This window comes from Bos indicus x Bos taurus, chromosome 1 (genome assembly GCF_003369695.1).
Source record: "Bos indicus x Bos taurus breed Angus x Brahman F1 hybrid chromosome 1, Bos_hybrid_MaternalHap_v2.0, whole genome shotgun sequence".
Lineage (NCBI taxonomy): Eukaryota > Metazoa > Chordata > Mammalia > Artiodactyla > Bovidae > Bos > Bos indicus x Bos taurus.
In genome coordinates, this window is record NC_040076.1 from 52,333,389 (window position 1) to 52,349,112 (window position 15,724).

General features: G+C 41.6%; 1 long non-coding RNA gene across 2 annotated transcripts in view; it reads left to right on the forward strand.

The window, feature by feature from the left end:
- Nucleotides 1-7,861: 7,861 nt before the first annotated feature.
- Nucleotides 7,862-15,724, forward strand: part of LOC113907551 — a 46,489-nt gene continuing 38,626 nt past the window's right edge. For both annotated transcript variants that reach the window (XR_003515231.1, XR_003515230.1), the window contains exons 1-2: nucleotides 7,862-8,156; nucleotides 8,269-8,385. This is a non-coding gene — a long non-coding RNA (uncharacterized LOC113907551). The remainder of the gene's footprint in view (nucleotides 8,157-8,268; nucleotides 8,386-15,724) is intronic.

Sequence of the window (15,724 nt, forward strand, 5' to 3'; positions counted from 1 at the left end):
AGATATAGAGTATTCAAATTTTAAGTTTTTTAATGCTCTTCAGAAGGTTTGTGCCAATGTATGTTTCCCACTAGAAATGAACAATTTTTAAAGGTTAATTTTCTATTCAACTAAACCTCTATTCAGGCTCAGCAATTATCTGAACTGGTTAAAAGGATGGCCTTAAATCCACCTCCCTTTCAGTATTATGTCATAGTTAGGGTGAATTTGGACTTCCCTGGTGGCTCAGATGGTAAAGCATTTGCCTACAATGCAGGAGACGTGGGTTCGATACCTGGGTCGGGAAGATCCCTTGGAGAAGAAAATGGAAACCCACTCCAGTACTCTTGACTGGAAAATCCCATGGACAGAGGAGCCTGGTAGGCCCCAGTTCATGGGGTCTTGAAGAGTCGGACACGACTGAGCGACTTCACTTTCAGGGTGAATTTGAGCTTCCCTAATGGTGCAATAGCTAATGCTTACATAGGTTGATAAGGAGTCTGGGGCCCTCAAGGAGGAAGGGGTCCAGAACCATCGAGGAGGAGAGAGGGGTCTGGTGCTCTCAAGGAGGAGAAAAGGACAAACTTTTTTTTCCCCTACATTGCTTTCTCTTAGTCACATATTTTCTTTAAGCCCAGAGCTAATGATCACACAAAAAAACAACTCATCTTAAACTCTGTACTAAGGATTATACAACAACAATGTATCTTGCTCAGGACATGTTTCTCTTTTTAACAAGAACCTTCGGACTAATCTTGTTATCTTAAAACATATGTTGTGGGAGTGAGTCCGGTAAGACCTTTCAATTGTTAGTTCTAATCTTGCTAATTTAAGATGTGTGTCGTGGGAGTGGGTCTGGTAAAAGTATGTAAGGCCTTGATAAAACTGGCGAGGGTGAGGCACTCTCCATCCCCCTTCTGATGTCTATGTCAGGAGGTTTCTCTGTCCTTTTTTACTTTAATAAAACTCTGCTACACAAAAGCTCTCGAGTGTTCAAGCCTGGTCCCTTGTTCTGAAGCTAAGTCTTCTTTTTTGGTGATCATGAATGCAACATCATCATCAGTGGCTCAGATGGTAAAGAATCTGCCTGCAATGCAGGAGATGCAGGTTCGATTCCTGGATTGGGAAGGTCCCCTGGAGAAGGGAATGGCAACCCACTCCAGTATGCTTGCCCAGAGAATTCAATGAACGGAGGCAGATTACAGTCCATGATGTACTAGTGCTGGTAAAATTAGCAGTACTAGCAATGTTAGAGTTTATCCTCAGTTTAATTTCAAAAATGGCTGTGTCCAAGTCATGATAATATTAATGATGGAATGAACCTTTACTGAGAGATTATTATATGATAGGCAGCATTTGCACTGCTTCACAGGTATTAACTGTCCTATGAGGTAAGTACTATTATTGCCTTCATTGTAAAGAGGAAACCACATCATTAAAAGATAAGATCCTGGATTGATGCTGTTTCTCTGTGTGAATGCATGCGTGCTAAGTTGCTCCAACATGTCCAACTCTTTGAGACTCCATAGACTGTGGCCTGCCAGGCTCCTCTGTCCATGGGATTCTCTAGGCAAGAATACTGGAGTGGGTTGCCATGCCCTCCTCCAAGGATCTTCCTGACCTAGGGATTGAACCAGTGTCTCCCGTGGCTCCTGCATTGCAGGTGGATTCTTTACCGCTGAAGCACCAGGGAAGCCCCCCCGTATGAATATGTGCTATCATAAGCTGGATTGTTTCAGTATGTCTGCACGTTGTATTTCTTTTCTTTTGTATCAGATTGGAGTTAATTTTCTCTCTTACAGATTGAACACTACCTCATGGAGAAACATCTGCTCTAAATAGGAGATACTATGCTTGATGAGGCCTGCCTCTGTGGCAAGATCCTACAGACTCTGTCCCTGTCTTCATCTTAAAAATGGCAATATATTCCTGCTCTAATTCCCAAGTGCAGTGTTGGGACAGGCTGCCCAGTCAGCCGTGGAGTTTGCCACAGGCAATTTGTTATACGTAATAAAGTTATGACGTTTGCAAATAGGGTGCTTTTCATGAAAATTGCAGTGGCTGTAAGATGATCTTTGTGGTAAGGTCACTCTCATTCCCACACATTCCCACAGGCTTTCATTGTGGGGCAGAGCAGGTGAGGAGGAGGACGGCAAATATCCTGCTGCCCATCTTACCTCTATTCTCCTAGAGAAAGTGGCATATGCCTATGTGATTTCTGCAGAAAAAGCTCTGGGAATCACAGCTCCAAACAAAAGAATAAAAGGCAGAGAGGGGAGAGTTAAAATGATTGAAAAGTAGAAAAGACTTTTTAAAAAAACTTTTTATTTTACATTGGAGTATAGCCGATTGTGCGTGCGTGTGTGTGTGTGTGTGCGTGTGCTCAGTCGCTCAGTCGAGTCCGACTCATGAACTGTAGCCCACCAGGGTCCTCTGTCCATGGGATTTCCCAGGCAAGAATACTGGAGTACACACAGGGACCTTCTCGCCCCAGGGATTGAATCTGCCAATTAGCAATGTTGTGACAACTTCAAGTGGAAAGCAAAGGGACTCAGTTACACATATATATGTATGCAAAAGGTGTTTTTGCCTGGACACAATAATAAAACAGGAAGGAATTTTAAAGCATTTTCACTCTCAATCTTCTTCCTTAATTAGCATCAAGAAGTCAAATTCAGTTCCCCAACAACAACAGAAAAAGGGACAAGACACAGGTGCATAGCAGGCAGAGAGGTTTCAAGCACTGTTCTTGTGCTTGAACACGTTAAAGGCTATCAAGATGGCCATGAAAATAATGGGACCTCCCAAAACTTTGTTGCGAAAAAATATTTTCTCATCAGTGAGCAGATTGCCAACACTAGATAAGCAGCATGAAAAGCAGAGAAAAGAAGCTTCTATTTGTTTGTTCAGTTGTTCTTAATAATTCATTTGCTTATAATATCCAGAAGGAGACTGCCATTGCTCACCCACTGTCTGTCTGGGAAAGGTCTGCTCCCACAGAGCAGTGAGTCCTTTTCCTTCATTAATCTGTGCAGCTTAGGTTATCAGTGTTTTGGCTTGCTGGTAAACAGTTAGGGTCACTCTCTGTTAATGAGGTCAAGGGCATGGACTATAATTCTAATTAGGATAGTTAGCTTGTTGTATTGCATAGTCACGAACTGGACGCCTAATCCCAGGTAGACTAATCCTTCTTTTTAATGGGTATGTTCAGGGCCAGCACAGGCCCAGCCTCCACTGGAGAAAGAATTCAAAGCAATGTCATTTCAGTGTACATCTTGTATGAATCACAAATCACTGTCATTATGTTCTGATGTGCCATGGTGCTCGGTCATGTCCGACTCCTTGTGACCCCATGGACTGTAGCCTGCCAGGCCCTTCTGTCTGTGGGATTTCCCAGGGAAGAATAGTAGAGTGGCTTGCCATTTCTGCTCCCGGTGATCTTCCCAACCCAGAGATCGAACCCACGTCTCCTGTGTCTCCTGCATAGAAGGTAGATTCTTTACCTGCTGAGCCATTGGGGAAGCCCCTATGCTCTGATATTAAAGAATAAACACTTTTCTATTGAAGGGCAGAATTTTCAGCTCCAAAACTCTTCCTGTTGCTCATACGATCTCTCTGCTCTGACAGGTACTTTTTCCCTCGAATCACTTTTGCTGGAGATTAATACCAAAGAAGCATCCTCCCACTATGCAACAATCCTCTGATTTTGAGATTTTATATAACCTATTTATCTATATGTGGGATAAATTATCTTTAATGCTTTTGTTTTTTCTCTTAGTAAAAGTCACATATATGCATTTTAGAAATAATAAAATGCAGAAAAGTACAAATTAAAAAATTAAGCCTCCTTTAGTCAATGTGGAAAAGATTTTAAAAAAGAAACTAAGGCTAAATGATGAAGCATCCTTCAGCATTTAGATGACTTGATTAAATGATGAACAGTCTTCTGATTAAAGTCTATGCTATAGGAATGATTCGTAAGCCTCTCCTCATGCCATTGTTTTCACCTAGTTGTTTAGTTAAAGCATCATTATGACTGTTTCCTGTTTCATAAATGTACATCTCTGCTGAGAAATACCCTCAGTTGCTTTCCTATAAATCATACTTTAGAATGTATCTTTCTTTAAAAAACTACTGCCGTTAAATTTTACAGCAGAGACTGATAATTCTGGAGATTAAATATTTCAGAAGAAACTTGTATAAATAAGGATAATAACATTTACCAATTGAAATCATTATGCTATACTCCTTAAAGGTATATAGGGCTATATATTAATTAGATCTCAACAAAAGTGGAAAAATTTATATGCACACACAAACATTTACCACTTGAACAGACTGAAAGAAACGAGTGCATTTTAGCAAACAGGACTGTTTATGTCTAACACCTAAGATCAATAGTTACTAAATATCACCACTAATCATAGTTGAGAAAAACTTTATTTCAAAATTATGTGATAGATAAATGGATTTAAACCACTTTCACCTTTCTTGCTTCACCTTGAAAGCAGCAAATTTTGATCATGTTTCTACTCTTAAACAAGTCAAATTTGTCAGACAATTGATCACATCTCAGGTATTCACATAACTTAGGAAAAAGAAAGAGACATTTCCATGATTCTAAAGCAGAATAGGATAGGAAAGCATAGGAAAATGATTTCCAGTTTCAGTCCTGTTCTAAAATTTCCAAGGGAAAAAAGGCATGGAAGTAGAGTGGGAATTAAGGAGAGGAGCAGCTCGTGTTTAACTCAGAAGAGCACCGCAGGCAAAGACTCTGGTGCATAGCAGGTGATCAACTCTTCCTTTATCATTGGGAGCCTCCCACAAGGGCAAGAAGGCATCCTGCAATCTCTGAGGGAAGGAAATAATCCATCCTCTCTTCTGACTCAGGAAAGAACGATCTGTTGCCAGGAGCTGGGTACCTCAAGCAGCTTGATCAAGTGCCAAGAAATGGTAAGGGAAGTTTTGGTTCTTGTCTGGAAGAATTGCAGGATGCTGGGGAGATTCCAGAGGCTTGCATTTCTCACAGAATTTGGATCAAAGTGTATGCCCAGTATTTTAGCAGCCCAGCAACCTCCCTTGATGAACCAGAAGATGTGTGTGCCCAGAAAAAAAACCTTAACCTCTGAGAGGCAGAGCGGCATGGGAAAGAAGCAGAAGCCCTGTTTGTTTGTTCTCTTCCTCTGTTCACTTACAGATTTGCTGCAAGATCTTGGACAGGATCATTCATCTCTGTAGGTATTTAGTTTCCTACTGGGGGTAATGTGACCCTTTCCAACTCTGATACTGGTGATGCTCTTCCCATGCGGGGCTGTAAACCGCAGTGCCATTGCCTGGTCTCGAGAATCCTGTAAGTCAAGAGTTGCTGCTGGTTGTTTTCCTCAGTTTCTTTTGAACCTCACAGATTCCAAGTTTCATAATAGAAGCAAATACATATACCACCACCTCATTGCTTTCTTATACCATCTTACTCACAACAGTTTTAAAGCTTACCTGTCAAGTGTGGAGGCCACAACAAGGTCATTTCCATAAAGAAATGACTTCACTCAAAGCTTCCCTTTGAAGTCTTCTTTCTGTCTGGTGGTCAGCAGCCTTTGTTCTTCAAATAAGAAAGGCCCAAACCAATTGTTGCCCCGGTTTGCTCCTCTTTGCATGTCTACTGGATTTATACACGATGCCTCATTCAATCCTGTGCCTCAAGCCAGAAACTGGGAGAGATCTATGACCTCTCTCTCTCCCTCAACTCTCCTATCCATCACGAAACCCCCAACTAGTTGATCCACTTCCCTCCTCTTCCATCATGCCAGACCTTGTGAAAGCTCCATCATCTCCCACCTGAGCTACTGCACTGAGTTCCTAATGATCTCCCCACGCCCAATACATTATCCTATCTGCCTTCCATTCTCCCATCACAAAGTAATCATTCTATAGTAAATCACTTCACCCTCATGCTTAAAACTCTTCAAGGGGTCTTCCCATTGCACTTAAGATGGTGTTCAAAATCCTCACTCTGGAGCAAAAGACCTTATGTGAGCACTCCAGGCTCTTCTCACAGTCCCCCCACTCTTGATCACTGTGTTCCCAACACCATATCCTCCTTAAAGCCTCCCCATGTCTGTCCACAATACACTCATACCTGTCATTCACTCGGCTAATTCCTACTCATGTTGTAGCTGGAATGTCATTTCCCCTGACAGGCCTGCCTCATCATCCTCTCCCCAAATAACTCATGTTCTTTTTACAGTCATCACCAATTATAATTATGTATTTCCTTGTTTTCCTATTTATAAACCTCTCCCTCAAGAATTTCCAGGAAAGGGTGGACCGTGTCTGTCGTCTTCACCATGATATACCAGTGCTCACCACAAAGACCAGTCCACCATGAGCAAATATTTGTTGAATGACTGACCAAACGAACATCCCTTCTTGTTGTCACTCTATTTCCCTCTTATAAGCTTTGTCATGAGTGATGCTGAAGATGATAACCTCTCTGTACATTTCTCACTTTCTCAAGAGCCCTACCTATGAAGAATCTTTTGGTTTTGGCCTTGGCAGGTCTTATCTGAAGGTTGTCACCCTCTTGTTACATGTATCCTCCTTTGCTTAGGGATGCAGAAACTTTTCGAGTTTGCCAAGGGTAGGCAGGCTTTCAAGAGCTGTAACATGGTGATCAAGAGCTCAAGCTCTTGACTTGTCACTCAGTACTGAACCTTGAACCTTGTCTCTGCCCCTTCCTAGCTAATCTGACTCTGGGGAAGTAATTTAGCCTCAATCTCTTCAGTCCTAAAATGGGGATAATGACAGAACTTAACTGGTAGGTTGTCTTTAGAATTTAAGGACGTAGCAAAGGTGAAATGGCTGGTCGAGTGCCAGACACATAGCAAGTGTCTGATAAATACAATTGGTTTGCCATCTACCTTCACAGGGATTAAAGTATGTGCTGCTGCAGCTGCTGACCAACACTCCATGAAAGGAGTTCAGGTTGGAGAGGTGGAAATGAGGCACTCTGTGCTCCAGGAAACTAGCAGGATAGGTCCCAGATAGATATTCCCAGGAGCTGATTTTATGAGCCTGATTCTTATGTCTTCTCATATTTAGAAAAACACTAAAATCCTTCATGGTGCAACTGTTTCTCGTGACTATCTGAAGTTTCATGAGGTCAGCAGAAACTTTTCTACAAAAAAATATGCGCTTGATTGCAAGTACTCCCATTACCAAAATCACATATATACTGTCCTTCCCTCCTACCTCTTTGGAACAGTTTCTCAGCGCTATCTGAGGTGCTGGGCTGCAGTCCTCATATTGCCCAAAGTAAAAAATTCTCATCTCTCACCTTGAGCATTTTTTTTAAGTCAACAAATATTAGCTCCTATTGTTATGTTTCACTTAACCTCAGGAGGAGAGTTCAAATACCAAGGTCCAGGACTGGGGAATTTCTGAGGAGGCTTTTTTCTTTTTCTATCTCCCTTCCCATTACATTATAGTCTACCTACCCTATACTTCGTGGTCCCCAAAGGTGGCAACAAAAATGTGATAGATTTTAATTGTCGATCCTGTTCAACTGAAGCTGTAAGCAGATCTGAAATGTACAAGGTAGCAGTATAAAATTGCGGATGACCATTATTTAAACTGGCAAGATGAATCGAGTTTAGGAATAACTAAAATTTTTAAAGTCAAGTCACTCTTTCCTAGAGAGTGTTGATGCACTGGCATTTGGTGACAGCTCCATAGAGAACCCTAGTAGGCAGAGAGGAGGTGATACTAACCTTTTAAACAAAACACACAATGTCTGGTTACTTAACATTCCACTCCTACCGCCCTCCCCCACTTCCCGGCCTCAGCAACGTGGTTTTAAAATGAGAAGCACACCGGATTACTCTGTGTAGGTGGTGGAGTGGGAGGAGGTGAAATGCAAGCTTTATTTTCCCGACTGCTTGTCATCCAATTCCCCACTTCCCTCTGACTTTCATGAGTGATGAGGTCATCCCGGCGCAGGAAAATCAAACTCCTATTTTTCAAACTCAATAAAGGCCGGCATTGTATCCTGCGTAAACAGAGGCCAGACGGGTAGGGTGGCAGGAACACGAGCGGCCCGCCCCCTGGCGGTCGCCTGAGGCAGTCGAGCCCTGCACTCCACCAAACTGCGACAGGGAGGCGGAGAGGCTGTGAGCTAAAACGTAAGTTAAAATTAGATCAATAGTCAGCTTGGCTCTCTCAATCAATGCATTGCAGGGAGAGCGTACAACCATCTATTTATAAGCTAAACCCAGTATTATCTTCCTCTTTTAGGACGCAGAGATCCATTACAGCCGCGGCAGGGGAGAGGACGCTGCAAGGAGATGATGCACGCCACAGTACAACCTCGCTGGCTGGTCCCGGCTTCATCCGGCCTCAGATCCGCGTGGGGTGAGCAGTGGGAGGATACACTCCTGCAGTTGGTGGCAGCACTGAGCTCTGCAGAACTCATTCCCCTGGCGGACCCCCCAGGGACTCACTCCGCCCACTCCTTAACCTCTATGGAATCCTACGTCTGTTTAAATCCACAGGACCCGAAAGGCAGAACCATCATGGGGGCGGGGGCCTCCTGTGGATGCAGAGAGGCACTGGCCGCTTCTAACCATCCAGAGCTTGACTGCCTGTGGACTAAGGTTTCTAACCTAGCTTCCCTAAGTGACTGTGTTACTCAGGCCTCGCTCAGACAGTTGCTGTAAATAGCTACAAACTCCCTTCTCCCGCATTTACAGCAATCTGTGTGATTGCATGTATAATATTTAAGGCCTTGGTGAAATGTCCAGGTTCTCCATCCAGTCCCTGACATACTGGGATACTGGACATTCCCACTTCCCCCAATCGGTGGAAGTCATCTCCAATATATAAAGAAATGCTATGCTATGCTAAGTCACTTCAGTCGTGTCTGACTCTGTGCGACCCCATAGACGTCAGCCCACCAGGCTCCCCCGTCCCTGGGATTCTTCAGGCAAGAACACTGGAGTGGGTTGCCATTTCCTTCTCCAATGCATGAAAGTGAAAAGGGAAAGTAAAATCACTCAGTCGTGCCCGACTCTTAGCGACCCCATGGACTGCAGCCTACCAGGCTCCTCCGTCCATGGGATTTTCCAAGCAAGAGTACTGGAGTGGTGTGCCATTGCCTTCTCCGATATAAAGAAATGCTCACACCTAGCTCTTGTGTTTAAGTTGTCGAACTATTTTCGGTTGTTGACAGATGCTATAGACAGAGGCAAAATCTGATACAGCACTGCCTCCTCAGAAGCACAAGATCAAGTCATAGTTCTGGGGGTAAAAATTTAAGCATTCTAGTCTTAGATGTGTGCACAGCATGTTTTATATGATGTATTTATGTATTCTTCTTAATTTTTTCTATTATTTTTAACAACTTTCTTGAATAACCATATTTATCATAGAGAAACTTTAAACAGCCAGAGTATTTTAATATTAGCTTCAATATACATTAGACATATTTGTTGTTTGACATTAAAGGATTTTGAAGTAAAGATAGAAGCTGAAGCATTCTTCATTTAGAAACAACCTTTTTCTTCCTCACATTCTTGTTGGCTCCACTCCAAAACATATTCTACATCTGTCCCTTCCTCCCCATCTAGACTGCTTCTAGTTTAGTTACAAGTCGCCATTCGTTATCCTTCACCTGGATAAAATAGCATCTTGTCTAGGCTTCCTGGATTTTCTTTCTCCCCACTGCAGTCGACCTGCTCCACTTAGCAACAAGAGTGCTCTTTTAAAGCATAAATCAGATCTCAGATTGTATCTCTGCTCTTTGTAAAACCTTCCCTGGCTACCCATTGTAATGGATTAGACCCCAGAGTCTTCACCACAGCCAAAATGCAGTGTGTGAGCTGGCCGCTCCACCCCCACTGGCCCCTTGTCATCTCACCAGAGCTTCTCACTTTCTGTCAGAGCCTTAAACCCACGAGCTCCTAGCACTTGCTTTTCTCTCTGTGCAGAACTCCCTTTCAGAAGATCTTCTCAAAGCTGCCCTGTTGGCACAGCTCCAGTTTCAGCTCAGATATCAGAGATATCAGAGACCTTAACTGACCGCCCTCTGCTCCTCCAGAACTCAGGATCACATCACCTTGTTTTCTGTTCAACACAGCAGTTAACTGGAATTGGACTGTTTATCCTTTTTCATGTATCAGAAGTTGGCCCCAGGAAAACAGGCTCCCTATCTTTCTTGTTCACTCCTGTCTCTTTGGGTTGTAGAACAGTACCTGGTCCACAGCTGGTATTCAGGATACAGTTATTGTATAAATTATTTGATGTGATTTCCTGATATCTACATGCATAGCATAGTGCGTATTCTCCCTTGAACTGTATAGTTATTTTTATACACATATGCTTCCTCTTCTGAAGTGTGAACTCCTGGAAGCAGGATCGTGTTTCATCCCTTTTATTCTCCGTGGCCTTATGGAGTCTGGCACATAACAGATATTTAAAATATTTATTAGATTGAAATGCAATAAATGAATAGGTAATAGCCTGATATAATATGACTTTACCCCAGGTCTAGTTTTCATCAGGGAAAATGCAAAAACATCATGCTATCCAAAGGAGTAGATTGTTGCTTTGATCCTTGTAACACCCTACGCCCCCACCCCAACACTTATTTTCAAAGAACATTCATATTCATTATTTTATTTGATCTTAATACCAGCTCTGTGAGATGGGTCTTTTGATCCACACTTTACAAATGTAGGAACTGAAGCTCAGGGGCATTAACTGACTTGCTTAAGCTTGCACAACGAATATGAAGCAAAGACAGGGCTAGAGACTGCTTATTTCAAACACCCACATATATGTACACATAAAAGTTTACACAGATATGTCCGCATTTGCCAACATCTTCCCTTCTCAACCACATATCCATTGGATATGGATCCAATGGGATCATAAATGCAAAGTATCTTGAATGGAGTTTGGCATATGACAGGCTCCAAATAAATGACCATTCTTTCTTACCTGCGCTATGATTGCCATAATTCCTCCATCCCAATAAAGAAGAATGTGTCTATCTTCACTTGTTCTTTTTATTACTAGACTGATTTCCAAGTTCCTCTTTATTGTGAAATATTAATGCATCATATTAATTGGATACTTTCACAGATCTGAGCAGGAGCAAATGGATTTTTGCTAACTGGCAACCTACTGCTCTTTCATCTTCTACTCTGCATACAAACCAAGGAAAAACATTTGTGAATATCTGTCAGAACACAGGTTGGCTTAAGTTATACAGTTCAACATCAACGAGGAAATGGCATAGTAAATGCCAAGGCTTATCAATCATGAACATACCCTAAACAAAGCACAGCCAGAATGGTCAAGTAATGTGCAAAATTAGTTTTACAGTAGGCAAAATAATTCAAGAGCCTATTCTGACTATTCATTCATTATTTATTGAGTTTATTTTACATGCCAAGCTCTGTACTCAGTACTGGGAATACAGAGGTGAGCAAAATTGATGAGGTCCCTAGCGATACAACTCTAGTAGAAAAGATAGGCTCAAACTGAAGAATCACACAACAGAGATCAGTGTTGTAAGAAGGCAGAACATGAGAAATGACAGGGAATTCAAGAGAATTCCTTGAGGAAGTAGTGACTAAGCTGAGCTATGTCTTGAGTTCAGGGATGGCTCCATGCCTCCAGTAGTTACTAAAGAAGGAAGAAGAGGAAGAAATAATCAAATAAGTAAATATTGGATTGGCCAAAAAGTTTGTTTGTGTTTTCTGTAAGATGGTGCAGAAAACCTGAATGAACTTTTTGGCCAATCCAATAATACTAGTAATAAGAATATAATGAGTAACTTTTAAAACTCTCTTATTTAATAAATATTCTTGAGTGCCTACTATGTGTCAGGTGGCTGTCTAGGTGTTGGGGTTACAGCATTGGTCAAAGACAAAAATCCCTGCCCTCATGGACCTATGTTGTAATGAGGGAAGGCATATGATAAATTAATAAAGAATTATAATAGAAAGGAATGTAACATGGTGATTTCTGCAAAAAAGAAAAGCAAACTAAGGCAGTAAGCTAGGGAGGTGGGGTGAAGTGGGTAGCAAAGTGCTCTTTTACATAGTATTGTTCCATCTGCCTTCCCTGACTAATATATTTGAAGAAGACCCAGCAGCGGTGAAGGAGCAAGTGGCGGGGGGAGAGCAGTCTGAGAAGTCGGTGGGTGACTGCAGAAGGAAGAGCTCTCCAAGACGAAGACTCTGAGAGTGCAAGGACCATGAGACAACAGTGTTACTGACTTGTTTGAGGAAGTACAAGGAGGCCAGTGTGTCTGAAGTGAGCAGAGTAAGCAAGGGGTAACTAGTAGATGAGTTCAGAGGAGGAATGGATTTTAAGGGACCTCGGAAGTGACTGTAAAGATTTTAGCTTTTATTCTAAGTGCAATGAGAAGACATTGGAAGCTTTTGAGCAAATGATTGGCATTATCACACATTTTAATAGTCACTTTGGTTGCTGGGTAGAGAGCACCTACCTTTCACACACAACGGCAATGTGTGATAGCTTAATAGGTGAGTTCATTTTAACTTCACAAATCTCAAAGTACCCATTTTACAGGTGAGGAAATCAAGATGTATGGAGTTTAGGTTTAAGTACTTACTCGAGATCACATGCTAAATAACAGGCAGAGCAGAAATTAAAAGCTAAGAATTGTAATTTTAGCACCTAAGTCGTTAACCACAGTATTAGAGACTGGGCTGGTAGGTGATGGTGATTATAAAACAGTAACACCTATCATTCACTGAGGGTCTTCTGTCCTAGCTTTTATTGTTAATTTTATTTCATTCTCACACAAATGCTAGCAGATAGGCCCTATTGCCCCTTTAATATAGATAAGGAGAGAGAGATTCAGTTAGTCAGTGAACATAACTAATCTATGTTCAAACAGTTTATAATTAGAAGTTAGAATTCAAACCCAGGGCACTTCATCTCCTAGGCCTTGTTGACTACGAGATAAGTACATCAAGGTTTTAAATATTTTTGTTACAGAGAACCTTTAGAGATTCCCTGGTGGTTTGGTGGTTAGGAATCTGCCTGCCAATGCAGAGAACGTGGGTTCGATCCTTGATCCAGGAACTAGGATCTCACATGCCACAGGATAGCTGGTCCCATGTGCCACAACTACCAAGCTCACGTGCTGCCGACTCTCGAAACCCAAGTGCCCAGAGCCAGTGCTCCACACACAGGAAGCCACTGCAGTGAGAAACCCTCACACTGCAACCAGAGAAGGCCCTCACACGCCAGTGAAGACCCAGCAGAGCCAGAAAAAAGAACCTATAATTGAATCATGTACTCTAAAAAATTCATTCTTTTTTTTGATTGGAATGTTTATCCCATTTATTTATGTAATTATTGAAATAGTTGGTTTACACTATTTTCTGTTTCTCCTTTCCTACCTGCAATTGAATTAAGTATGTACATTCCGTTTTCTCTTTTATTAGCTTTTTATTATAATTTTTGATTTTCTTATAGCTTTCCACCTAGAGAATCAGTATGTCTTTCTAGCTTCTCAATATATATCCTAAGTTAGTATTTTTGCCACTTCACAAGTAATTTAAGAACTTCGTAACAGTTTAACTTCATTTAGGTCCTCAAGTTCTCTGTGATATTATTTATAATTTTACTCCTTTGTTATGCTGTCATAAGTATTTCTTTACTTTTGTTTCATAAAGTCAATATTTTCAAATATTTATACATATACTTATCTGCTATAGTGTTCTTTAGTCTTCCCTGGTGGCTCAGATGGTAAAGAATCTGCCTGTAATGCGGGAGACCTGGGTTTGATCCCTGGGTCAGGAAGATCCCCTGGAGAAGAGAACGGCAACCCACTTCAGTATTCTTGCCTGGAGAATCTGCATGGACAGAGGATCTTGGTGGGCTACAGTTTCCATGGGTCTCAAAGAGTCGGACACGACTGGGCGACTTTCACTCACTCACTCACAGTGTTCTTTATTCCTTCCCAAAGTCCAATATTTCTCTGTGGGATTATTTTCCTTTGGTCTGAAAATTTTCTTTTAGTAAATCTTATAGTTGCATTCTCTGGAGACAAAGTCATCAAGGTTTATTTGTTGGAAAATATTTTTATTTTGGCTTAATTTTTGAAGTATCTTTTCACTTGATATAATATTTTTCTTTCAGCTCTTAAAAGATGTTAAAACACTATCTTCCTGCTTCCATAGTTTCTACTGAAAAGTCGGCTCTCAGTCTTGATGTTGTCACTTGGAAAGCAGTGTATTTTGTTTTGTTTTCCCTTGGATCTTTTTCTCTGTGTATTTACCTTTCATCATTTTGAATATAATACTCCTAGATGTAGTTTTCATTGTTTTTATTCTTCTTAGTGTTCCTTGTTCTTGGATCTGTGGGTTGATATCTTTGACCAATCTTGGGAACTGAACTGACTGATCACTACAATGATTGCTCTTTTCTACTCCCCTTCTCTTCTCCCTCTTAGTCAATTCAGTCACTCAGTTGTGTCTGACTCTTAGTGACCCTATGGACTGCGGGACACCAGTCTTCCCTGTCCATCACCAACTCCCAGAGCTTACTCAAACTCATGCCCATTGAGTTGGTGATGCAATCCAACCATCTCATCCTCTGTCAACCCCTTCTCCTCCTGTCTTCAATCTTTCCCAGCATCAGGGTCTTTTCCAATGAGTTAGTACTTCACATCAGGTGGCCAGAGTATTGGAGCTTCAGCTTCAGCATCAGTCCTTCCAGTGAATATTAAGGGCTGATCTCCTTCAGAATGGACTGGTTGGATCTCCTTGAAGTCCAAGGGACTCTCAAGAGTCTTCTCCAACACCACAGTTCAAAAGCATCAATTCTTTGGTGCTCAGCTTTCTTTATAGTCCAACTCTCATCCATGCATAACTACTGGAAAAACCATGGCTTTGACTAGATGGACCTTTGTTGGCAAAGTAATGTCTCTACTTTTTAATATGCTGTCTAGGTTGGTCATAGCTTTACTTCCAAGGAGTAAGTGTCTTTTAATTTCATGGCTGCAGTCACCATCTGCAGTGATTTTGGAGCCCCCCAAAATAAAGTCTGTCACTGTTTCCCCTGTTTCCCCATCTATTTGCCATGAGTGATGGGATCAGATGCCATGATCTTAGTTTTCTGAATGTTGAGCTTCAAGCCAACTTTTTCACTCTCCTCTTTCACTTTCATCAAGAGGCTCTTTAGTTCTTCTCCACTTTCTGCCATAATGGTGGTGTCATCTGCATATTTGAGGTTAATTGATATTTCTCCCAGCAATCTTTATTCCAGCTTGTGCTTATCCAGCCTGTATGTTGTACTCTGCATATAAGTTAAATAAGCAGGATGACGATATACAGGCTAGACATACTCCTTTCCTGATTTGGAACCAGTCTGTTGTTCCATGTCTAGTTCTAACTGTTTCTTCTTGACCTGCATACAGATCTCTCAGGAGGCAGGTCAGGTGGTCTGGTATTTCCATCTCTTTAAGAATTTTCCACAATTTGTTGTGATCCACACAGACAAAAACTTTGACATAGTCAGTAAAGCAGAAGTAGATGGTTTTCTGGAACTCTCTTGCTTTTTTGATGATCCGATGAAAGTGGGCAATTTGATCCAACAAATGTTGGCAATATGATCTCTGGTTCCTCTGCCTTTTCTAAATCCAGCTTGAACATCTAGAATGTCATAGTTCATGTACTGTTGAAGCCTGGTTGGAAGGATTTTGAACATT